Source organism: Vulpes lagopus, chromosome 21, assembly GCF_018345385.1.
Source record: "Vulpes lagopus strain Blue_001 chromosome 21, ASM1834538v1, whole genome shotgun sequence".
Taxonomy (NCBI): domain Eukaryota; kingdom Metazoa; phylum Chordata; class Mammalia; order Carnivora; family Canidae; genus Vulpes; species Vulpes lagopus.
In genome coordinates this window covers 36,740,899-36,766,047 of record NC_054844.1, presented here as the reverse complement: position 1 = coordinate 36,766,047, position 25,149 = coordinate 36,740,899, and the positions used below count along the sequence as shown (strand labels likewise).

The 25,149-nt window shown below is 41.3% G+C and overlaps 1 protein-coding gene and 1 pseudogene across 2 annotated transcripts in view; both read right to left on the bottom strand.

Annotated features, from left to right (window-relative positions):
• ANO6 (anoctamin 6) overlaps window positions 1-25,149 on the bottom strand; it is a 189,967-nt gene that overhangs the window by 83,122 nt on the left and 81,696 nt on the right. The window lies entirely within an intron of this gene.
• On the bottom strand, window positions 22,741-25,005 carry LOC121480077 (annotated as a pseudogene).

The window sequence follows — 25,149 nt, the reverse complement described above, 5'->3', positions numbered from 1 at the left end:
CTACTGCTATGAAATCTAGGTTTCCCATCTCTTGGCAGAAGGCCTCCTACTAGGCAATTGGGAAGAAGGGAGAAACTCAAGGTGGGGCTGGAAAAAATAGGTAGCAGACAAGAAGTCTGGCCCAAATTTAAAAAGACTGATTCATGAACAAAACTGTGTTTTTTTTAAAAGCTAGATTTTTCACTTGATAAATCTACTATAGGCCTAACTCACCCAATAGGACATTTCAACTCACCTAATAGAGAACTGGGATGCGTGGGTGGCTCAGTGGTTGAGTATTTGCCTTTGGCTCAGGTCATGATCCCTGGGTCCTAGGATTGAGTCCCACATCGGGCTCCCCACAGAGAGCCTGCTTCTCCCTCTGCTATGTCTCTGATTCTCTGTGTTTCTTATAAATAACTAAATAAAATCTTAAAAAAAAAAAGAAAGAAATAATAGAGAACTAAAAAGTAATTCCTCCCCTAAAGTTTTGCTTTATATAGTAAAATTTTAATAATCTCTCAGGATAAATACTGACAAACTTCTTTAAATGACTGGTGATGAATTAATTATTCAAGTTTTGACCTCTCTGCATTGCTTGTACCTACTCAAAACCTGATCTTTACTCTTTTTTTAAAAAAAAAAAATAATTTATTTATTCATGAGAGATACAGAGGAGGGAGACAGAGGCAGAGACACAGGCAGAGGAGAAGCAGGCTTCATGCAGGGAGCCCGATGTGGGACTCGATCCCAGGACCCAGGGATCACACCCTGAGTCAAAGGCACACACTCAATCGCTGAGCCATCCAGGCATCCCTGATATTCATTCTTTTTGACCAAGTCAAATGGCACCAAGATGAGACACAAAAACCTGAAACTGGACATTTTTCCAAAGAGGACATCCAGATGGCCAAGAGACACATGAAATGATGCTCAACAGCATTCATCATCAGGGAAATACAAAACAAAACTACAATGAGATATCACCTCATACCAGACGGAGTGGCTAAAATCAACAACACAGGAAACAGTAGGTGTTGGTGAGGTTGCGGAGAAAGGGGAGCCCTCTTACACTGTTGGTGGGAATGCAAACTGGTACAGCCATTGTGGAAAACAGTATGGAGCTTCCTCAAAAAGTTAAAAATAGAGCTACCCTAGAATCCAGCAATTGCACTACTAGGTATTACTCAAAGGATACAAAAATACCCAATGACCTCACCAGTCCCGATGATACTAGATTCCACCAATCGAGCATTCATTTACTCATTGGTGGCCACCTGACCTGATGTGTACTTTAAGTTAAGGGCTGCAGTGGTTAAAAAAACACTCATGTTCATTTGTCCTTATTTCAAAACTATGCTGCCAACCACCGTGGAATAGTGGCCTGACCACTTCTGTCTTTGGCTGCTGCCTCTGACATTTCACACTTGAGATGCAAAGGAGACATGCTGGTCTGAGCAGTAAGAGCTTGGCTGAGGAGAAAAGGAGAATAAGAAGGGACGTCAGGTGTGATTCATGCAAGTGATGTTTTCCAGGCCTCCCTCCTCTAAGCTGGCTTCTTTCCTTCTTTTATTTGTGGGGTGGCTCCTTCGATAAAAGAGCCCTAGAGGGCAGGAATCTCTTTAGCCAAATCAGGATAAAAAATGCAAGCAGCAAAATACTGTGCCCAGTACTTGTAAGCTGGAGTTGTGAATTTAAGAACTTGAAAATTTTTTGCTACTGGCTAGGAAGTATGGGTGGGTACCAGTCCTGTCCCTGGATCCAATTGAGATCTCTGTGCTATAGGACAAGGGACTGAGAAAGAATGTTCTAGTAGACAGAAAAACAAATTCAAAGATGAGGATTTTCCAGTAATTACTTTGTAGGAAAATTTCTCATAAGCAATCTTTGGCTGCAATAAGGCATTCAACTTCTTGACTAGGATGCTTCAGGTATATGAATGGGTAACATGATGGTGAGGTCTGTCTTCTAGGTGGAGGAGGAAAGGCTGGGGTAAGAGAGGACCTGGGAAACCACTGTCTGAGTGTCACTGATCTGTGGCATTTAGGTTGGTTCTAGGTGAGCAGCCCATCTTACTAAGCACCCTCCTGGAATTCCTGGTATCAGCACTTGGCAAGCCCATGAAATAACTTGCTGCTTAGCATTTGTCCAATCTCAGACTTCTCAAGTGTCCACAAATCAGGTCCTCAAATAACCTTGCAAAAACAAGACTGGAAGTCTCATTCTACAATAGAGGCATCTATTCCTAGAGCTTGAAATGCTGAATTTAAGTTATTTGTCCAAGATCTGCATAAAAAGCAGTCCAATTGGGATTTTTGCTCAAACTCTTATTTATGTGCAAGAGTGTTTGAAACTTGCCTTGGACAGCAAGTGATAACTGATTGTATCTCCAGAATTTTCAAATAGTCACCATTGACTATGATACTGGAGAGTAGTCCAAGCTTATTTGGGTAATAGTCTTGACCTTATATGAAGCAGGATGCAAGAAAGGTTTAATGTCTAACAATAATAGTTGAAGAATTACATTATGAAAAACAAATGATGTCAAGACACTCACACAATTAGAGTAACTGACATGTGAATGTAGAAAAAACACAAGACTCTCCTCAGTATTTAAGACCAGTAAAACAAAGCAAATTAATTCCAAGGAGGACACAACAGAAGAAAAGCAAACTTTATCATAGCAGAAAACTAAAGTGAAAATGTTGGATCTTCTATTTTTCAGTAAACCCTGAATCCATGCACACAGCAAGTTCTAGGGAAACCAAAGTTTAGAAAGGAAAGCCTTTATGTAAATATTTAGATCTCACAAGATATGGGACACAATGAAACTTTATTTACATACCCTACAGTTATGAGATATACTCTGAAGTGTTTTCCCCAACTCAGGGAGATTCAAAGCATAAGGAATAGTGGAACTTTTTTTTTTGCTTTACACAACTGCAGAGAGAAGAGATGAGACCAGAACAAATTCTTTCCTTTTATCAGGTCTCCTCCCCAGCTTGTAAAAACAAGGGATAGTGAGAAAATGCAAAGTAGAAAAATGCCAAGCACTGCTGGTATAGGGCTTGATGCTGAAGGTGGAAAGACTGGTATTGTGGAAAGCAGGATGAAGAGGAAGAAACCTGTTAGTTAACAGGAATAAGGAGAGATATGTGGACACACACGGGGGCCCAACAAGCAGTCAGCTCACTAACTAGTGTATTGTAGGGGATAAGTGAGTACGTTTTTGAACACTGATGGGAGGGAAGTCAGTAGAAAGGGGAAGAAGGAAGGTATATCCAGAAGCGAGGACTCTGGTTTGTCTTAGAGTCAAGCATGTCTAGATACTCCATGAAGAACCCTTGATGGTGACACTATAATAATCAAGGTGTACTCAAGAGTGACGCAGAATGGTATTTGTACAAATCACAGTCTCCTTTCCCACTCTGTTAACCACACTATTAACTTCTGAAGGCCAGTGGCCAGATCTCACTCACCCTGAGTTCTCTGCTAAGCCTTACAGGTAGCATGAGCTCAGTCTACGTTTTTCTTAGAATAAAAATAATCTTTCTCCCTTGATGATAAAAGTAATATGTACTCAATACAAAAAAACAAAACAAAAACAAACAAACAAACAAAAAAAACCCTGAAGATACAGAAAAGTAAAAAGGAATAAATAAAAATCATACATAATCCCACCTCCCAGAGCTGAGCTGAGCTTAATATTTCGGGAATGTATCCTTTCAGGTTCTCTCTCTCTCTCACACACACACACACACCCCAAAATGGTACCATACCCTACATACTATTTTATAAACATCTATCATAGGCATTTTTCTAGCTTGATATAAAGCTCTGCATCATGTTTAATCACTATAATATAAACATTCCCTCTGCTGATGAACACATAAATTGTTTCCAATTTGCTGCTTTTATAAACACTGATGCAATGAGCATCCTTGTACATTATCTATGCACATGTCCAATTACTATTTCCTTAGGCTAAATTCTAGAAGCAGATTTTAAGTGGCATGGCCTTTTCAGGAGCTTTTGATATGCAGGTTGCTAAATTGTCAACCATAATATTTATAATAAATGAACACTTGCACCAGCAGAGTATGAAAATGCCTTTTCCCACCCTCACTAGATTTCAGTTATTTTCACTTTCCCCGGGATAGTAAAAACATTTTTTCATTTGCACTTTTTAATTAGAGTGCCAACATTTTTATGGGTACTGCCCAAATGAATTACTGCTCTTGTGAAATGCCAATTACTATTCTTGACCGAACTGAACTATATTATTATTTAATCCCTATTCAGTGGATCCTCTTGGGTTTTACTGATGAGATCCTAAAGACCATGCAGGCAAATGGGGCAAGAGGATGAATGGCAATATAGAGGGGGCCCATAAAATTACCAAGTCAGTCCCAAAAGCAAAAGGGAGAAATATTTTAGAGTACTGTCCATCAGTCCCGGGTTCAACAATGTTGATATGTTTTCTGAAATTCAGACATTCAACTGGAATGTGCAATACTAGTTTTAGAGATCTCTGCCCCAGGTTGACATACTTTCTATTATAGTTTATATGCCATCTGTGCAACTACCAAATATCAGTTTTATATTTTGACTCAAAAATTTCAGAAAAAAATTTAGAATTTGTAATTCTTTTTTTTTAGAATTTGTAATTCTTAATAAAAATTAACTTAGTACTTATTTAATTCATAAATAATTTTTATTGCAAGTTAAACGCTTATGTACAAATTCCTAAGAAATGATCTTGCTATTTTATATTGGTAAATGGCTATAACTAGTTCCAAAACAGCTCATTTTATGGGTTTCAGCCATTTCTTAACAGGGATGGATATAGTTCGCTTACAGATATCATTAGATTGTGTCATGAAAATGCTGCTAATGCTTCTGTTTTTTTTTGATTATACACACAAGGGAACATTCTCATGCCAACAGCTTTCTGATTTGGTATATGCATTTTGCCTTTGTTTCCTTTTGCTCATGTTAAAATAAACTCTGGAGTTCTATTATTAGAACATCACATTTCAGATGCTGGGTGAGTATAAAGGCATAATGCATTAGGCATAATTACTGTTAAATATTTCCCTCCAGCCCATGCCAAGGAAACAGTGGTTTTATCAAATGAAGTTCTCATATGACTTTATATATTCTTAAAATTCCTGAAGCAAGCTTGAGGAAATATGAAAATAGAACTTTTAATGACATTTTTAAAGTAAAACTTCCTTAAAAGAAGTGTAACTACGGTAGATAACAGGTTTTAGGAAGTTTGCAGAGAGATGCTCAGTTAGAAGGTTCTTCCTAGGGGAGGGACTCTGTTTGAACCTTTTCCTTAACCCCACAGTGAGAGCTGTGATTAGGATTTTCATCAGCATGACTACAATTTTTTTTTGCTCCCCAGTTTTTCCATAGGTTTTCCAGCCATTTTAAACCTCTATTTAGTGTTCCTTAAAGATGTGATCTGTAGAAAAGAAGACGAACAAGAAAAGTCACAAAAGGAAAAGAAAAAAAGTGTGAAAATGCCCATAGCAGTTCTCATACTTTTCTAGAAGAAGCCATCATTGGTTTTTGCACAGTTCGCATCTGATAATGGTAACACTGGTGAAATGTGGGTGAGATTAAGCTGTAAATATTCCTAATAAAGTCTTAGGAAGGATAAAGTGATAGATGTGATAAAAACAAGTCAAGTGGTATAAGAGGATACTTCTAAGAGGGTATGATTATTCTCCCGGAGGCTAACCTCTTAAGGTTTCAATATCCCAAAAGTGTCCTGCTTTTACTTTAAGATCACATTATGGATTTAACATTCTTAAACATCTTTTGAATCTATTAGTATTTTCAATTTGTACTACCTCTTGAGGAAAAATGTTTGATAGGTTTCCCACCTAGGCAAGATGGTTGTCATAATTACACTTTTTCGATCTTTAGGAAATAACTCCCAATCTTATATTCTGGAGTCCATTAAAACCAAAATAATATCTCTATGACCAGATCCTTTATGATTTAATGGACTTTCACAACATACTACCCACAACTTTAAGATCATCAGTCTTAAGGAACAAGAGCTTTCACATGACTTCATAACCACAGGGTTGCCCTTCACCTACTTTCCTATTCCTCTCAGTCAACCATATTTCTTTTTAAGATTTTACTTATTTGACAGAGAGAGCACGCATGTACATGCACAAGTAGGCAGAGTGGCAGGCAGAGGGGGAAACAGGCTCTCCACTAAGCAGGGAGCTGGACATGGGACTCAATCCCAGGACCCTGGGATCATGACCTGAGCAGAAGGCTCCTAACCACCTAACCAACTGAGCCACCCAAGCACCCCTAAGTCAACCATATTTCACATATCTAATTTCAGTTCTTAGAAAACTAACCGGTGACAACTCAAAAATATTTACTGGTAGTTCTCATTTACTACATCCAACACTGTGAACTATTCCTCTTTCTCAGTCACCTGAGTCACATGGGACCCGGATAACCAGTCCCTGAAATTTTATGAGTTTAAAAGAAATCCTACCTCATAGAAGGGGATTATAATCTGAGCAAGAACAGAAAACAGAGTTGCAAACTGGCTATTCAGACTGTCAAGCTGAACATGCTATGGAAGGTAGCACTGGGGATGTAACCAAGGCAACAAGTCATGCTCTTTACTAGGTTTTTCCTGTCCAGTTCTTCTCTGGCAGGTTCCCCTCAAGTTACCATCCATCACTCCCAGAGACTCTTCATCATTCACAGGATGTTTCCATTTCTAGTCTAAGAACTGCTCCAGGTTATTTTTAGCTTTTCAGCTGCTCAGAGTTTGTAGCACAAGAGTCCTGTCATCAGCACTCACTCCCTCATGGATTGTTATGTCCCATGTATCCACTGGCCATAATCCTCTCAGACTACTTCTCTGAGATCTGATGTTTCCAAGTTCATTCAAAGCAGGAGGAAGAAAAAGAAGCCAGAGCATCAAGTGACCAGCAAAGCAAAAATTATGACACCTATTAGTTGGTTAATGTTTTATATAAGTATTACTTTCTCTCCTTAACTCACAAGCAGTTTACAAGAATGGCTGTTCTTTGTTCTCTGAAAATGAGGATGCACAGATGTTTCCAAAACAACCAACCAACCAAAAAACACCATAGGATTAATTTAAAACAATGGCACAAAAATGCTTGAAACTGACTATAAATAATACTTTACAAAATCCTCTTCCGGTCAATTGTTGGGGATTTTCAAGAAGTGAAGTGCTCTGAGGAAATGTATTTTTAGATAGTATTTTTTAATATCTTTTAAGAGGATATTGAACTTAGTTGTTGTTGTTATTATTATTATTATTATTATTATTATTATTATTATTATTAAGGTAAAAATGAAGGGAGTCCCAAATAACAATAAAGAACATGGGCTTTGTTATCCAGCTGAGCCAATTTCAAAACACAACTCTGCCATATACAAAAGCAGTGTACCTTTATGTATATATTTTATTTCTTTAAAACTATTCATCTGTGAAAAGGGAAATCATAGGAAGAAATGCATGGTTATTGTGACGATTGAGTACAATGATACATCAACAGCAATAGCACAGAGCCTGGAACATGGTAATGTGAGAAATGTGAACTATTGGTTTTCTCTAACATGTAACAGCTCTTTATTAATTATGAGCTGTGCTGGGTACATTCACATAATCTATAAGTACTAGGAATTTGCACCTGTATCTTGCTTTTTCTCTCTGCCAATACTCAGATTATTGAGTCATTTCTTTTGGTATCACTTTACCTATTTTTAATAGGTATTTCACTATCCTTTGTTACTTCTCATCTGCTTTGAATTGGACAACCAGATGAACTGAATTTATCAAATTTCTTTGAAATTTAACTGTGGTGCTTTGGTTTTGGATGTCAAGAGTCTTTTGAGCTTTTTTAAGGTTCTGAGTAAAACGTGAATGATGTAGAGTGCTCTATGCTATGAATGAATAAAATATGTGAAGGGTTAATATATTATCATTACGTTGTACTCTCCTTGTGACATAATGATTTATAAGAAATATATATTTGGTTATTCAGATGACCAAAATATATTTCTCAGATGCATTTGGTCTTCATCCACATGTCCTGAAAATGCTTCAGAGACATAAAAGTGATATGGATGTCTTATTAATAAAAATGACTTTTGGATCTTACCAACCATGTGATTAGAGGCTTAGAACTTTCAGTGCCCTCCATCACCTCCAGGGAGGGGAAAGGAGCTGGAGTTACAACCAGCAAATAACTTGGCCAATCAAGGCTATGCAATGAAGCCATAAAAACCTCAAGAGCTGGGCTGGTGAACACGTGGAGACGCAGGGAGAGTGGCACATCTGGAGAAGACAAGGAAGCTCCAAACTCCTTCCCCATACCTTGTCCTATACATCTCTTTATCTTGCTATTGATTCAAATTCTTTAATAAACTCGCAAATATAAGCAAATGTTACCCTGAGTTCTGTGAGGTGCTCCAGCAAATTGATTGAACCTAAAAAGGAGGTTGTTGGATCCTCCAATCTGTAGCTAGTTGATCAGAAGCACCGGTATCAGCCTGGGGCCTGCCACTGCAGTTAGAGTGGGGAGTAGAAGGCAATTTTGCAGGACTAAGTCCTTAACCTTTCTAATCTGATGCTATCTCCTGGTAGATAATGTCAGAATTGACTTGAATTCTCTGACACCCAGCTGGTGTCTGAGAACTGCTTAGTGGGGGGTAGGGGGGGAATTATACCCTTTCACATTAGAATTGGTACCAGAAACCCTAAAAGAGTCTCCCACCACCAATCTCTTTCAAAAGAGGTCTTAGGACATCTGGTATGAAATAGAATAAAAATAATAAGATTAATGAATTGTAAACAGAGATAGAGAATCAAGGCCAGAGACAGTAGAAGGAAGAAAGTGTACTAACCACTGGGACAACTGTAACCATTGTGATTTTAACATGACATTTGGCACAAAGCCTCTTGGCAGAAGGGCCAAAAGGAAATGTGTTCAATGATCCAGCTCTTGTTATCAGAAAAAAAGGAAGCATTCTAATTTTGAATGAAGCAGAAAGTCTCAAGTGAGACCTTATATAGAAACACCCAGTTTTGGTCTATTTCCCTAACAATGTCCCTGGCAAGGAACTGGGGTTATAAAATATAATATGTTGGTAACCTTTGACTTTTTCTTCTTTAGTTCTCATATTGCTTCTACCTTTGAAGCAATTAGTCTACATTTCACTCTGTTCCATCGAATGCCATCTCTCTAGCCTGTATTCTTGACCCTTATAAACTAGATTACAATTAATATTCCAATCAGTCTCCTTGCATTCAGTTGTCTTGTTTGTCAAATTCACCTTATACACTTCTACCATATGGATGGTCCTAAACCAACATGTTCAAGTTGTAGGATTCAAAACCTTCAGTTATTCCCAGTGACCTCTGGAAAAAGTATAAACGTTTCTGATGGGTATTCAAGATTCCCTCAGAATCTCATTATAATATCTCGTATTTTATTATCACTCCCATTCCTAACCCTCCAACTCAACCACCCTTCTCATCAGTGTTTTGGCTACGTCATGCTGCTTCCTGCCTCTACTGCTTTACTCACATGACTTCCCCTCCTAAAATCCCTTTCTGTTTTCCTTCCTACCTATCCAAATCTTAGTACTGCTTCAAGGTCTAACTCAGTTCTCCTCTCATGGAGCCTTCCTTTTTTTTTTTTTTAATTTTTTATTTATTATTTATGATAATCACAGAGAGAGAGAGAGAGGCAGAGACACAGGCGGAGGGAGAAGCAGGCTCCATGCACCGGGAACCTGATGTGGGATTCAATCCCGGGTCTCCAGGATCGCGCCCTGGGCCAAAGGCAGGCGCCAAACCGCTGCGCCACCCAGGGATCCCTCATGGAGCCTTCCTAATAAGAAGTCTCTTTTTCTTTCTCCCTCACTATACTGCTGTCTATGCCAATGGATGTGTGCATTACAAGGACCCCTAGGAACCTGTAAGACCCTTTCAGGGGGCTTATGGGGTCACAACCACCTTTATAACACTAAGAAGTTATCTACCTTCCTTACTATGTCAACATCTGCAATGATGGGCAAAAGCAATGGTGGGTAAAACTGTCAGTGTCTTACACTACTCAGCAGCAACACCAAACTGTACTAATTGTCATTATATTCTTCACCACTACATAAAGAGTCACTTCTCTTAAATATGTTCTTGATGAAGCTGTAACAATAACTAACTTTATTAAATCCTGATCCTTGAGTACACACCTTTTCAATATTCTGTGTGAAGAAATGAAGTGCCCATAAAGCACTTCTGATGCACACTGAAGCTATGGTGGTTGTCTTGTGGAAAAGTGCTTGTGTAATTTTTAAGTAGCCAATTTTTTCCATAGATACCACATTTAGTTGACAGATGACTAACACAAAATTCAGTTATATGGACTTCGGGATTTGGCAGATATTTTTCCGAAAAAGAACAAAGTGAAACTGTCATTTCAGGAAAAACAACTGACAATATTTATTGCTAATGATAAAATTCGAGCTTCCAAGCAAGTATTAGAATTTAGGACGACTTGTATTCACCACTGTGAACTTGACAGCTTCCCAATATTCATTAGCTTTTCTGATGAGATTGGGTGTGTGTTAACAAATGCCATTTTTTTCATACTGTATAATGAAATGGGTCAACATTTGTAAGAGCTACTAAACTCCGTGAACCAATATTTTCAACTGCCCTATGCATAGTGATAAAAATTTTGCTTGGGTAAAGATCTCTTTGAAATGCAAGACAGGTTTTCAATATACAAAAAGTTTGTTGATATGGTTTCACACTCCATATTGCAACCAACCTTTCAGATGCTTACTACCTGTCCCGTTTTAATGTCACATCAAAGAAGAATGTCCACAATTACCTGAAAAGACTTTTAAAAAGACCTCTCTTCTGTCTATGTATCTGTGCAAGGCTGGACCTACTTCATACTTTAACCGAAACAACATATTGCAACTTTTAACTGCAGAAGCAGATATAAAAATCCAGCTGCCTTCTCTTAAAGAGATCTATAAAGTATATAAAATAATGCCATCCTTCTTACTAATGTTTTTAAGATAGTGATTTTTCATTAAAATATCATATATTAAGGTATATTGAGTTTATCATTGGTTACTTTTAAGTAAATTTTAGTACATTCAATTTTTTTTTTTTAATTTTAAGTTCTCCTACAGTAAGTATCAATATACCCACATAAAAAAGCTCTTGGGGGGCAGCCCGGGTGGCTCAGCAGTTTAGCACCGCCTTCAGGCCAGGGCATGATCCTGGAGACCCGGGATCGAGTCCCATGTCAGGCTCCCTGCATGGAGCCTGCTTCTCTCTCTGCCTCTCTCCCTCTCTCTGTCTGTCATGAATAAATAAACAAAATCTTAAAAAAAAAAAGAAAGCTCGGGGTTCATACTTTATTAAGAGAGTAAAGTGGAGGGATCCCTGGGTGGCGCAGCGGTTTGGCGCCTGCCTTTGGCCCAGGGCGCGATCCTGGAGATCCGGGATCGAATCCCACATCGGGCTCCCGGTGCATGGAGCCTGCTTCTCCCTCTGCCTGTGTCTCTGCCTCTCTCTCTCACTGTGTTCCTATCATAAATAAATAAAAATTAAAAAAAAAAAAAAAAAAAAAGAGAGTAAAGTGGAGAAATATAAAACCTTTAGAACCACTGTTTTATACCTTTCATTCTGGCTCTTAATTCTATATTATATAAATTATAATAATAGTATGATAAAATACTATTATATGTCATCGAACTATTTTATGTATACAATCATTTTATTGGATTATAACACTGAAGGAAATAAACCTGTTTTTTGCTTTTAACCCAGAACCCCTAGGAAAAGAAGCCAACAGATACTTGCTGAATTGACTTGAGATCACATTCAACTCCAAAGTGTTTATTTAGCAGAACCATCTTATTCATGTTTTATTAAAGATTCCGTCTTCTTGGTTTCCAAAAGCTGCTCCAGATGGCTTAGAAAATTGAAGACCACATTCTGTCCTAACACAGTGTCAGGTTCTGTATTCCATTAATGTTTTTAACGGTTACGTCGTATTCCATTGGAGTAAAGTATTGCTTTCCTCTCTTGGCACATGTTGGCCCCCACTCCCCAGAATTCTTCCCTGGCAAACTCCTCCTTATGGAGCCCTTCTCTGTCCTTCTCCACCAGCTTAGGTCTCTTTCTTTTATACTCTCAGAGCTCCTTATATTCCTCCTTAAATGTCACCTCTCACAATTTTAATTGTGTAGTTATTCGTGTAATTATTCGACTAATGTCTGTTTCTCTCACTAGAATATATGCCCCAAGGGATACTTCAGTGATATTTCCCAATGGACCGTGCTTAATAGGATTAGAGAAATATTAAATGGATAAATATTATTAAATAAATCAACTGAAGTTAATTAACCCTTTATCCTGTGATATTTTGTAATATTACAGATAAAGCAATGGTGGCGGGGGTGGGGATTCCACTACACATCACAGAAGAATGAAATGATCTATTTTCTGCTTTTCAAGGAAGTACTTAGAGGACAGGTAGTGGGTGGCAAAGGGGTCACGGGAGACTGTGAGAGTCCAGGGAAGAGAGGTAGTGAGTGACCTAGTCTGAGGGGGGAGCAACAGAAATAAATGAAGACGAAGGGACAGACAAGCTGTACCTTATGCTTGCACACAGCAGGTCAGAAACAATGTCAAGGATTCTGAGGTTTCTGGCCTGAGCAGCTGAGGCCACCGTGGTTACATTTACCAAAATGCCCAGAACTGGAGGAGCAGCACAGTTAGGAGGGGAGGACGAGTAAGAATCTGGGAGGTTCCAAGTGGAAATACCAAGGTCTGAGGTTGAGAGGAAAACGCTAGCACTGTAGGTAGAAACCTGGCACCTGGCACCTGCTAACACACAGGCCGGCGGTAACGGACGCTGAGGCCTGGGGCCTGAGGGAAGCCGGTGACAGCCTGAGCTGGGGCCACCTCACCGACACGAGGGGCTCGGGTGCACCAGGAGGGGAAAGCGAGACGTAAGGAGTGGCCACTCCACCATAAGACTACCTGTGGTTCCTTGTTCCCTTCCCTGCCCTCCTGTGGGACTGACCTCCCCAGAGCCGCCCCGTCCAACACAGCAGCTACCGGCCTGCAGAGCTACTTCGCTGACGTGAATTCATATTAAACAATGAAAAATCCAGTTCCTCTGTGTCACCAGTCACATGCTGGGGGAGGTCATCGGGAGGACGTGACCGCTGGCTGACCCTGGAGCTGGACCCCAGCAACGGGAGGCTCCTCACCCCCTCCTCTGGCCTTGGAATGGACATTCCACTTGCCTTCCCTGCTCTGAGAAGCTGCCCCAAGGACACAGCCCTGAGATACTGATGTGGAATTCAGGCCACATGGTTCATGTATATGGCTGAAGACATTTAAGGCCTTTATAAAAATTCTGAAGATTCTGGAAGGTGGGAGTAGAGGTGGGGGTGGTGGGGATCTAACTGCCTTGAGGCTGCCCAAGACAAGCCTCATAGGTTCGCTTGCTTCTTAAACCTACCACCTCCGGGTCTGGAGTGGCCTCTCTTCAGTCTCTCCTTCCCTCCACGTATGGGGTCAGCTTCAGGTTCTACCCAGGAAGGTCCCGAGGAGGTTTTGAACCAACACCATGGGTCTCTACAGCCAGACATGGCTAAAGGACTGTGGTGTGGGCATCACAGAGACAGAACATTTCCATCATCACAGAAAATTCCGTTCGGCAGGGCTGCTCTAGCACTGCTTTGTCTTTTCAGCTCGAGTCCAAACCCTTAGTCCTACATTTGGCCTTAAACCATCTAACTTCATCTCCTCCCACTACCCCAGATCAACTCCACACTCGATATAAACTGGACACACTTTACTCGTTTCCACTTCCATTTTTTGTTCATGCAATTGAGATACCCTCCCGTACGATATCCACTGCGATGGCTAGGTTGGGTGTCAGTGTGGCTGAGCTACAGGACTCAGGCAGGCACCTGAACACTAATCAAGGTGTTGCTGTGAAGGTATTTTGTAGATGTGGTTAACATCTATGGTCAGTTGACTTTAAAGGAAATGTTATTATGCTCAATGACCTGGGTGAGACTCACCTAATCAGTTGACTGGTCTTAAAAAAAATCCTTAAAAAAAAAAAAAAAGCTTCTCTGAGAAAAAGAAGTTCTACCTTAAAAGGTCTACAGCAGCCACCCCTCCCCAGAGTCTCCAGCCTGCCCTTCCTGCCGGCATGCTCTATGGATTAGGCCCCACACTGCATAAACCAATTCCTTCAGCTGAATCTGTTTAATAAATCTGTGTGTGTGTGTGTGTGTGTGTGTATCTGCATCAATATATCTGTATATACATATACACACATGCACACACACAACTGAATGTGTGAATGTGTATATACTTGTGAGTATGTACGTATATATCCTACTGTTCTGCTTCTTGGACTGGAATATATTTCAGTACAGATTTCAGGACCTAGTGAAATCAGGCTGAGTCATAGACTACCACCTCCTCCAAAATTACAAACCTGAACTTTCAGAGATAATGGTTCTTCTTTTTTTTTTTTTTTTAAGATTTTTTTATCTATTTTTTCATGAGAGACACACAGAGAGAGAGAGGGGGGCAGAGACACAGGCAGAGGGAGAAGCAGGCACCCTGAGGGGAGCCCGATGAGGGACTCGATCCTAGGACTCCAGGATCACGACCTAAGCTGAAGACAGATGCTCAACCGCTGAGCCACCCAGGTGCCCCGAGATAATGGTTCTTAAACAGGGCCACACATCAGAGTCACCTTCATAAACTTCATATAAACATATTCAGAACCAAGAGCAAGATTAGCACACGAAGGTCAGTGTGCACCTTCACTTTTTAAAAAAGCTCTCTAGGGATCCCTGGGTGGCGCAGCGGTTTAGTGCCTGCCTTTGGCCCAGGGCGCGATCCTGGAGACCCGGGATCGAATCCCACGTCGGGCTCCCGGTGCATGGAGCCAGCTTCTCCCTCTGCCTATGTCTCTGCCTCTCTCTCTCTCGATCTCTCTCTGACTACCATAAATAAATAAAAATTTAAAAAAATAAAAAAAATAAAAAAGCTCTCTAGGGAATTCTGAGGCCCAACTAGAGGTGAGAACTAACACCCAACCTGAACTCCTCCAGCACTTTTATTTAAGTGCAGGTGGAACTCATCAAACACAGCACACTGCCTGGAAGTCTTTCATTCAAACAACTAATCAGCATCAGTTGCAGGACTAACATTTGTCAATTAATAAGACAATGTGCGGGAGACAGAGGCAACGGTACACCCACTCCTGGCCTTGAGGGGAAACACTGAGATATACTGCTTGGTATTCCTTGAAGCACATTGATTAATAAATATTAAATGAATGAATAAATGAAAAAGTTTAAAGCAAAATTTAGTGAAGCTGATGGTGGTTTATTCAAAATAGTGCATAATTTAAATAGCTCTTATTTCTACTTCAATTGAAAATCCTATTAGCAAGTGTTAGTAAGTGCCTGACATATTTATTTATTGATCGACTGCACTGCTGGCATTTTATAATATTGCTGAGTAGGATTAATTCGCAACCCACCGATAATTTGGTAGACACCTAATGCCTGTGACTACTTTCCCCAGAAGTGTAAGTCAAAAAAAATGCCCCTCCATGCTCTTCTAAGGAGAACAGAACCAATTTCTGATGCCAGCACAGTCTGGTTTCATTTGAAGGGGAGTGGGCAGGGGTATGGCTGGGCTGAGCAATGGAGGGCTGTGGTCACTTTGAGGCTGGCTGTCCCCATGCCTGCAATCTGTGTTGCCAACTCTGCACATCCATAAATGTTGGAGAAGGCTTCTTACTGCATTATTATTTTATGAATATGCTTTTAAGATAGCTAAAATGCTATTCAATCAGTGTGCAGTCACTGAACAACACCCCAGTGAGGAAATCTGATTTTTCTGCCTTTTTACATGAGACTGAGGTCCTAAAAGAAAAAGCACCTGCCCACAAGGGACTGAGAGCAGAACTGCACAGTGACAGGGGGCTCCCACTTCCCTGGAACTCCACCTTATGTTCAGCGTCTCGGAGGGACTTTTAGAATGACTTCCTTTTACAAAAAAGAAAAAAAAAGATTTTTTTAAGTAAAACATTTTTCAAAGTCTCAGAAGTACCTCCTCTTATTCACCTTGCTCTTCTTCAACCTTCTTCTTATTTCACAAAGCAGTATATTTACTTTTTAAAAACGCTTAACAACTACCGAAAAACCATGAAATGCTGATGATGACAGTATCGCTAAATGATCTGTCAAAATTTTCCTTCTGTGTCTTTGTTTTAAGGGATTTGGACGTAGCAGTCAAATTTTACTCCAGCTACAAGTATGGTCTTGACTTGATATGTTCTAATTCATACTAACATTGTAAAGATCTATATTATTGGTTTGCTCATTATAATTAATGAAAATGCTCTTTGGTGGTTATTATAATCTGTCAGGTCATATTAATCTACATTTCAAAAAGTGACTCGGGAGAAGGAACTGTAAATGCATGTTCCTTTTGAAGGAGCCATTAGAGTTTTCTGGGTAAAAGCACATCTTATAGCTGTTTTTTGTTGTTTGTTTTCTTAAAAAACCAGAGACAGACTTAAAGAATACATTTGGAGCTTATAGTAAAGATGCACTTTTCATTATTATTTGTCAAAATAAGGAAAGTTAGGGTTAACTAGTAGGACTTCAGAAATAAAGGGATTTTAAATCATCTTTCCAAAGCCCTTAAGCCTTCCAAATTAATTACAAATTCAAAATATTGGGGGGGGGGCGACTAGAGTTGAAATCCCACAGGTCCTCCTTTTCAATTTTCCAGGAATCTTGTGAATTCCTTCTGTGTATACGTTTCTGCCAAGTTCTGTGTTTCCCTTTAAATTTTTATTACAACTTCTTCCATTAGTGCTGTTTTTTAGGTCATGGCACAGTCAGGTTATTTACCAGCAGACTCTCAACTTTAACTCAATTCTTTTGCTTCTGTGAGTCTTTCTGGCCATTATTGTGGCATGCTTCTAGATGACTTATAATCAAATGAGTTCCATGGTAAATACTGATATCACATCTTTGTTCAGAATGCCCAGGGCTCCCTGCTTTCCTCATGCCTGTTTTTGTCAAATTAATTGTGACATTTCCCCAGATAATGGATAGCTCACTGAATTTCAAATGGGATACTTTGTGGGGCAAGAATTCACAAGGCATTTCAGTCAAGGCTTTCTGAAAACAGGGGAATAAAAGCAGTGGAATGAACATCGCTATTAGGAGGACATTTGGCTGATGATGACAATAAGTTAAAAGGAGGGAAAAAATAAAACAAAAGCAACTCAGATTCATCAGTGAGCCACGGACAACTTACCAGGGTGGTATATTCCCAGAAACATCCTGTCTTTCTCTCATTTCCTGCTTATCTTGGGCTACCAAGTTCTGCTACATATAAAACATGTATGCCCTTCCTTCTCATCCTGGTTCAAGCATATATCATCTACCTAGATTGTTATCCAGTCTGTCTAGATTTGAACCCCTCCAAGGAATTAAGGTACTTTAATTATGAGAAGGCTTTCTACTGAAATGAAATGTCTGCCTATATATATATATATATATTCACACACACACCTTCTATTAATCGGTCTTAATATTGTATTTTGCAACTCCCATCCACCAATTACTATCATCAAATATTTTAATTTGATGTCATATTCTTGCCTAAGTGTCAGGATCCACTACTATGTTGATATTCTCTAATCAACATGCCCCCTCCCCACCTTTAAATGGAGCACCCAGCACGGTAGGTGGCTCTACTGATACTGAACGGAGAAGCCTAGTACTTTCTTTGTTCTGGACACACAGGCATGAATGCAACCTAGACTTGCATTAAGTTTTCGACATTATTGTTACATGCTTGATTCATACTAAATTTAATTAGGCAAATACCTAGCATTTCCACATGATCAGTCATTAGCCTCAGCTCTTACAATCTGTACTTAGGCAGCGGATATTTGTGAATTAGGGAGCAGGCGCTTACTTTAATTCACATTGATTTTTGTCTCCTCTAGAAATTGATTTCTAGCCATTGTTCCACAGTCTTGGTAAGATCAATTGCCCGGATAAGTATATCCTCACTAGGTCCACATTTCTTCATTCTGTATTTAAATGCAATTTTTTCACATCATTTGCTAAAACCAAAACATACAAAAATGTGTCAACTATACTTCAATTAAAAAAAAAAAAACACAAAAATGTGGCTTTTCCTTGTTCTACCATTATAATCACCCCATTAAAAAAAAAAAAAAGGTAATGTGCCCAGTTAGTTTGACATGACTTATTTTTACTGAACTCACATTGGCTCCTGATGACCTTTCCTTTTTTCTAACATTCACAAAGCATCTGCTTAAAAATTTCATTCTGTAATACTCCTGGAGATTAATACTCCAGTGTCAATATCTCCATTTATCAGAATGTAGTCTATGTCCAACTTCCACCCTAACCCATCCCTTCTGGAAAACTGTCACATTTGTCCTTCTATTCTGGTACTTGTCTCAGCCCCCATATCACCTCCACATTACCATGAGCAAATCCACATGTTCTTTTAATACCCTGGTTGATACATAATCCTTCTAGCTAAGAAATTTAAACTCATTTGGGATAATGATATTTCTTTCTACAATAGTCTCATGCAGCATAGGCTTCTACAGCTCCTTTCCAGGGCTTGAAACTTTTCAATCAAAAAAAAAAAAATTTTTTTTTTAAATAAAGTTCACCTTCATTAACAGAAAAGTCGAAAGAAATATAGAAGCTGATAAGCTCTTTATCCTGTTTTTCTCAAACTATTAAATTGTCTTTCTCAAGTTTTAGATCACTGCTTCAAAATCTAACATAAATCAAAATCAATCCTCCTCTCGCTTATCAGGCTAAGAATTTTTTCCACAAGCTTCCACTCGCACACTCACTCTGGACTTTACTTTTATTCTAAAATTTTAGTAATAATGGAAAAAATAAGATTGGAGTGTTCCGGAGGATTATTAGTATGGAATGTGATAATTTTCTTAACTCTCTGAGTTTAACTGGCCTAAGCTGGGCTGGCCTGGCTGGGCCCAGAAGTCCCATTACCATTTATGACTGTTTCTCTGGGAAAATACATTCTGCATTCCGAAGAAGTGACTCAGAAAGAAATCTCTGACTGAGACTTCGCGTGCTGGACTGCCTATTTTTGCTCCTACCCCTCCAATCCTAACAAATCCACAAATGTAGCTCCTGAATCAGTCACGTAAGGCAAATGTGTAGGTCCCTTTCCCTCCATATTCAGGCAAAGTACACACTCCCTCACCTTTTGCTCCTGAATGCACGAAATGCTTTCAAAGCTGAAATGCCATGCAAATTCCTACCACAGCAAATGGGTCAACTCAGCAGTTCTTACTAGCCCATCTTTGGTCTCATTTTTCCTTTTTAGAGTTCTTTTGCCAAATCCACGTTCCTTTGTTTGGTTTCCTTTTTTGGGTGAGTTTCTTTTCTCTTTTAGTTTGGTGAGCTTAGTGCCAAAAGCCACAAAGCAAAGCCATCCTATTTCCTTGTAGGAGACTCAAAAGTACAAATCCAAGTAAAGAAATGCTTGAACAAAAGGATCCTGCCTTATTCCCAGTCTTCCAGGTCCTGAAGATCCTGGGATCTTGAGGCAGACCTTGGGACTTGGGTTCGGTTTCTGAGATTAGCCAGAAAGACTCTGGACTGCCCATAAAATAAACCATAACCTCCCTCAATAGCCACAGCACCAATTCATTTGCCTCAGGGTCAGTTAAGCCAGAAATAACCAAAATGAAGTCTGGATTTCTTGGGGGGGGGGGGGGGCGTGGAGAGGCCGATGATGATTAAAACTGATTCGAGAAGCCACTTTGAAATAAAACTTGACCGATCACTTTGAAACAAAGCCTGCAAACAAAACTATGCAGACCTACGGGCAGCAGCTGGCTCTGATTATTCTTTCGTACCTTCCACACTCAGGGCAAGGAAATAAGGTTGACATTCACCTTATTCTATAGGTCACTTTCAGAACTTCAGGCCCCAGTGTTCTTGGGGGTAAAAGCAGCTTGCATTTAGGTCCACGCAAGTAGAGTAAACCCCAGAGTTTCCTAAAGCCTATATCATCTCCTACCTGCCAGTTGTTGCTCCTGGTCCACAGAAAATCTGACCCCTGGCTCACATTTCCTTCCCCATTTCAAGTTTTCCCTCATCCAGAAGGACATCTGCATCCACAGATGTGACTGCGCCACCTTGGTCCCTTAGTAACTGGACACCAGCGATGTTCTCCCTTTTATGCACTAACTTCCATGGTCCCACCCTGGACCTTGTCATCACTTGAAAAGTTCTCTTTCCAAAATCACTGATCAGAAATCTCCCTTTCTGAGCACAACTACCATCTCCTCCTCATTTCACAATGACCTCAGTGCCCCAGGACTTTTTCTCCCAATCTGCAGATTCGAGCTTTTATAAGGTTACATTTCCCAAGCTCATTATTTAGGGAGCACTCTTGCCAATATTTTGCACTTTCCATCATGACCAGCTGGCAAAGCCCCAATTCGGGGGGAAGCCTATGATCTGCTTTCTTGGTGTCTGAGGGATACTGGAGAAACTACAGCAGGGAAGGTTGGTGTGTTGTAAATTCAGACTCATCAGCCCCATTCAGGCCCTCACCACTGCCCAGACATCCTAGTACTTTTCCTCGGTTTTCCAAGCCAGCTTGGTCTCTAGCTCTCCACAACAGCTTCGAAGTGCCAACTCCTTCTCCACACACCCCCCCCACCAGGCCTCAGCACTCTGTTCTCTTCACTCTCAGTAGCTGAAAATGAAGCTGCTGGATGAGAACTCCCTCTGCTTCTCTCCAGCAAATCCATAAGCCAGTAGCATCCACCTGCTGCTCCTCCCATCTAACGGTGACTCCTTCACATCTACACACCACTCCACGCCCATTTCAAAGCCACTCTTCTCTCTCTGTGTTCCCCTCACACAGATTCTTCTCATCGATATTTAAGTCTGTTCAGAGCTCTACCCGACAGAAGGATGTCATTTCTGGTTCTCAGTCTCTTCCACCACTGCTCTCTCATCCTCCAGCCCTTGACAGTCAAACCCATGGAAAGAGAGGTCAAGATCTCCTCCTATTTCTTCTCCTGCTTATTCCACAATCCACTACAGACTGGGTTACAGTGGCATCCCCAGCACTCCCTAGAAGCAGCTCTATATAAGGACATCAGTGACCCGACCCTAAGGCTTTCTCGGTATTCGTTTAACTCCCTGGTTCTTAAATGAGGAGACATTTAACAATGTCTGGACATATTTGGTTATCACAGCTGGAGAGAGGGACCTGTGCACCTCCCAGGTAGAGGCCAGGGATGCTGCTGAACAGCCTACAATGCACAGGGCATCTCCCACAACACAGAGAAATCCAGCCCACAATGTCAGTGCTGCTGAGCCCCTACGCAGCACCCAAAACTACTCACCACGTCATCTGCTTCTTAGCTTCTATCCTGCCATCCTTCAGATTTCTCTTCTACCTCTCTGGTCATGTCTTTGACAGCCATCTACCGAACCCTGAGTCACTTCCCCTCCTTCCTTAGGGATTTAATTCCTGTCTCACTGTTAAGGTCTCAAAGACTTTCTCCTGACATAACTACCTCCCCACCTTCCAACACCCTGTCCTCGCAACTCTACCCTGCCCCAGCCTCTCCTTCCAATGCTCATATCCTAGACCTTGTCTGTACTGGTTACTGTATTTCCTCCCTTAGTTAAAAAGATCCTGATTCTCCAACTACCACTTCCTATTTTTCCAGTTTACTCTTGCCAGTACCCCAACTGCAAGAATTATGAAGCCCCACTCAGGTCTAACTCTCCTGATCCTATCGCCTCATCCTGCTCATATCCCTGGTCCTCTACTCTCTTACAAATATCCTGAACCTCTCTTAGCCTTGTCTTACTTCACTGCAGTAACTTACAGAAATCCCCAAATTGGTTAAATCAAACTTGTTGCCTACTGTACACCTGCTCCCCCAAACTGGACTTGAATGGGAAATGCACACACTCGTCATGACCACAAACCTCAAGCGGGCTCTTAGCATTGCCAGGACATTTCCCAGAGTACTGGCTCCCAGATGACTGTCTCATACCTTCTCCTCTCTCTTTAGGTCTCTTCATCTCTTCTTCCTTCCTCAATCTTAACTAATTAACTTAACTAATTAACTTAACTAATCTTGCTTCTCACTTAACTGGTAAACAAGAAGCAATCAAGAAAAAACTGCAACAAGCTCCTACTAGCAAAACTACTGAACTTGGGTCCCAGTACACTGGTTTCCCTACTTCCAAGAATGAACTGTCTGTACAGCTGTGGGGGGGATCCAACCTCTCCACTTATGGACCAGATTCCATCCCTTTCTTGCCTTCTCAAGGATGTCATTCCAGAAATCCTTCCTTCTCACTCCTGCATCATCAGAATTTTTCTCCCTACTGGATTAATTTCCACCACCTTAGAAACTTCTGCCTTTTTTTTTTTGGCCCCCTGTACACAGCTGGTACAGACTTGGAGACTGAAAACCACATTGAGACAGACAGTTTGCCTAGCAGGGCATGCCAGGCAGTATTCTAGGGCCTATAACACCTGCTTAGCGGGCATGCCACTGGGGCAGGGGGTCTTGTCCTAGGCTTGTCACACCCAAGTGTCCCAGAGGCTCCCTGGTTGGAGGTCCTGGGCAGCATGGGCTACAGTATGTGGGCTCAGCTCACATCATTCAGGGCCTGGGTGGCATGCCCAGGCAGGTCAAAGGCCTTCTGGTGCACATCAGAGTTGTATTTCATCTGCATCCGTTTCCAGCTGCTGCACGGGCTTCTAGAAGTTGGTGCTCAGATTTTTGCTGCACAACATGAAGCCTATCTGGTCACTGGGGTAGGTGGGGATGGTACAGCAAGCAGTAGCCACCACAGGGATACTGACTTGCAAAATTGCCCCCTCTCCTTGATGGGGTCTCCCAGGCACAGCCACTGACACTTGCCCTGGCAGATGACACTCACCATCACCCTTGAGAGCCACCTTCACGAGCTGATAATAGGGCTCTTCAAAGAGACTCTTGGCAGGGCCCCTGGGGTCTGAGGAGTCAGTGATGATAATAGCGAAGGCATCCTGGCTCTGTTCCATGAACTCAAAACCATCACCCATGTGTAGGGTCAGCTTGGAGCTGCAGCCGTCCACAGCCATGCCTGGCAGGAACTTCTTAGAGACCTGGATGATGTCCTTGTCAGTCTCACACTGGATCACAGGCAGACTTCATGCAGGAATGCTTCACCACCTCCTGCAGGACACCCCCCTTCCCAGCCCTGATGATCAGTATCTTGCATGGGCTGGGTTGGCTGCAGAGGGGCAGGTTGGCCATCATCTCCTGGTAGAACTCAAGCCTCTCTGGATGACACCATCTGACACTAGCATGTTGCCATAAGTCTTACTGCAGAAGACAAGGATAATCCCGGCCAGGCTCCAGGAAGCAGGTGGTGTAGAGCCTGGACTGAAGGCTGCACAGAAGCAGCATGACAGGACGAGCTCCGCCCACCGCCCATGCTACAACCTCACCTGGGCAGGGTAGGGGCAATTCCCGCCATCTTCCCACTAACTAAATAGAAAACCTCCTTTCATCCTAATATATAATAACCTCTCGTTCTGCATTCATGTTCAGAAAAAAAAATTAAAAGTGTTATCTAAATGCTGCGTATCCAATTCCTTTTCTCTCATATTGTGTTCAATCCGCTTTATTTTGTATTTCACCATTCAGCTGAGACTTCTCTTGCCAAGGCCTCTCCACACTGCTAAATCCAATTTCCCATCCTCATGAGCAGACTCGGTCACTCCCTCCAACTTTATACCTTCCTTCATTTGGCTTCCAGGATTCTCCTCATTTTCCTGCAATCTCACTGCTCCTGCCTCTCAGTCTCCTCTGTGGATTCTTGCTCAGGTCCCTGACTTGTGAGCACTGGAGTTCCCATGGCTCAGTCCAGGGTGTCTTTATCTCCCGCCTTGCTGTTTGCAGTCAGTGCCCGAGATTTAACCACCTGTGTGCTGACATCCCCCACATCTCTGGCTTGACCCCTCTCTTTAACTCCAGACCCATATATTTTACTGTATGTTGACATCTCTGCTTGGATGTCTCAAACTTCACATGTTGTAAACAGAATGTTTATGTGCCTTCACGTATCCTCCCCTCAAACTGCTGCTTCCACAGTCCCCCAGGTCAAAAACCTTGGAGTCATCTTTGACTGCTCTTTCTCACACACCTCACGTCTGATCTGTCAACAAATCATATTGGCTCTACCTTCAAAACACACTGAGGATTTGAGTATGTCTCACCAACACCATAATTAACACTCTGGACCAAGCCACTACCACCTTTCACCTGGGTTCCTGAAAAGTCCAATAGTGTTTCCTGCTTCTGCTTTTACTCCTCTGTACTGAACACAGCCAAAGTGATTTTGTTAAAACACAGGGTGGGGCAGGTCAAGTCATTCCTCTGCTCAAAACCCCCCAGTTTATCCTCCAAAGGCTTACTCTTCAATGATGTCCCAACTCATTCAGGGTAAAACCAAAGTGTTTACAATGGCCTATGAAGTCCCCACTATCTACTATATTCACCTCATTTCATTCTGCTTGTCATGTTGGCCTCCTTCCACTCCCTCAAATATAACTCAAACTCCTACCTCAAGACCTTTGTCTCTGCTATTCCTTCTGCCTGGAATGCCCTTCATCTAGATTTCCAAATAGTCTGCTGTAGCACCCCTGCTTTCACTTCTTTTCACTTGTCATGTTCTGAACACCCTCTTTCTGCGATATGCCCTGACCACTCTATTGAAACCCTAACCATCCCCCACACCCCCAACACACATATAATAATCCTTACTTTACTCTTCTCTAAAGGACTTACCATACTGTGCCATGTTATGTATCTTATTTTGGCCTTTATGTGCCCCCACCAAAATGTAAGCTCTACAAGTACAGGGATATTTTTTCTATTGTTCACTATTAGTGCCTCAAATAGTAGATCATGGGGAATCACATATATTTTCATCATGTTAAAGACA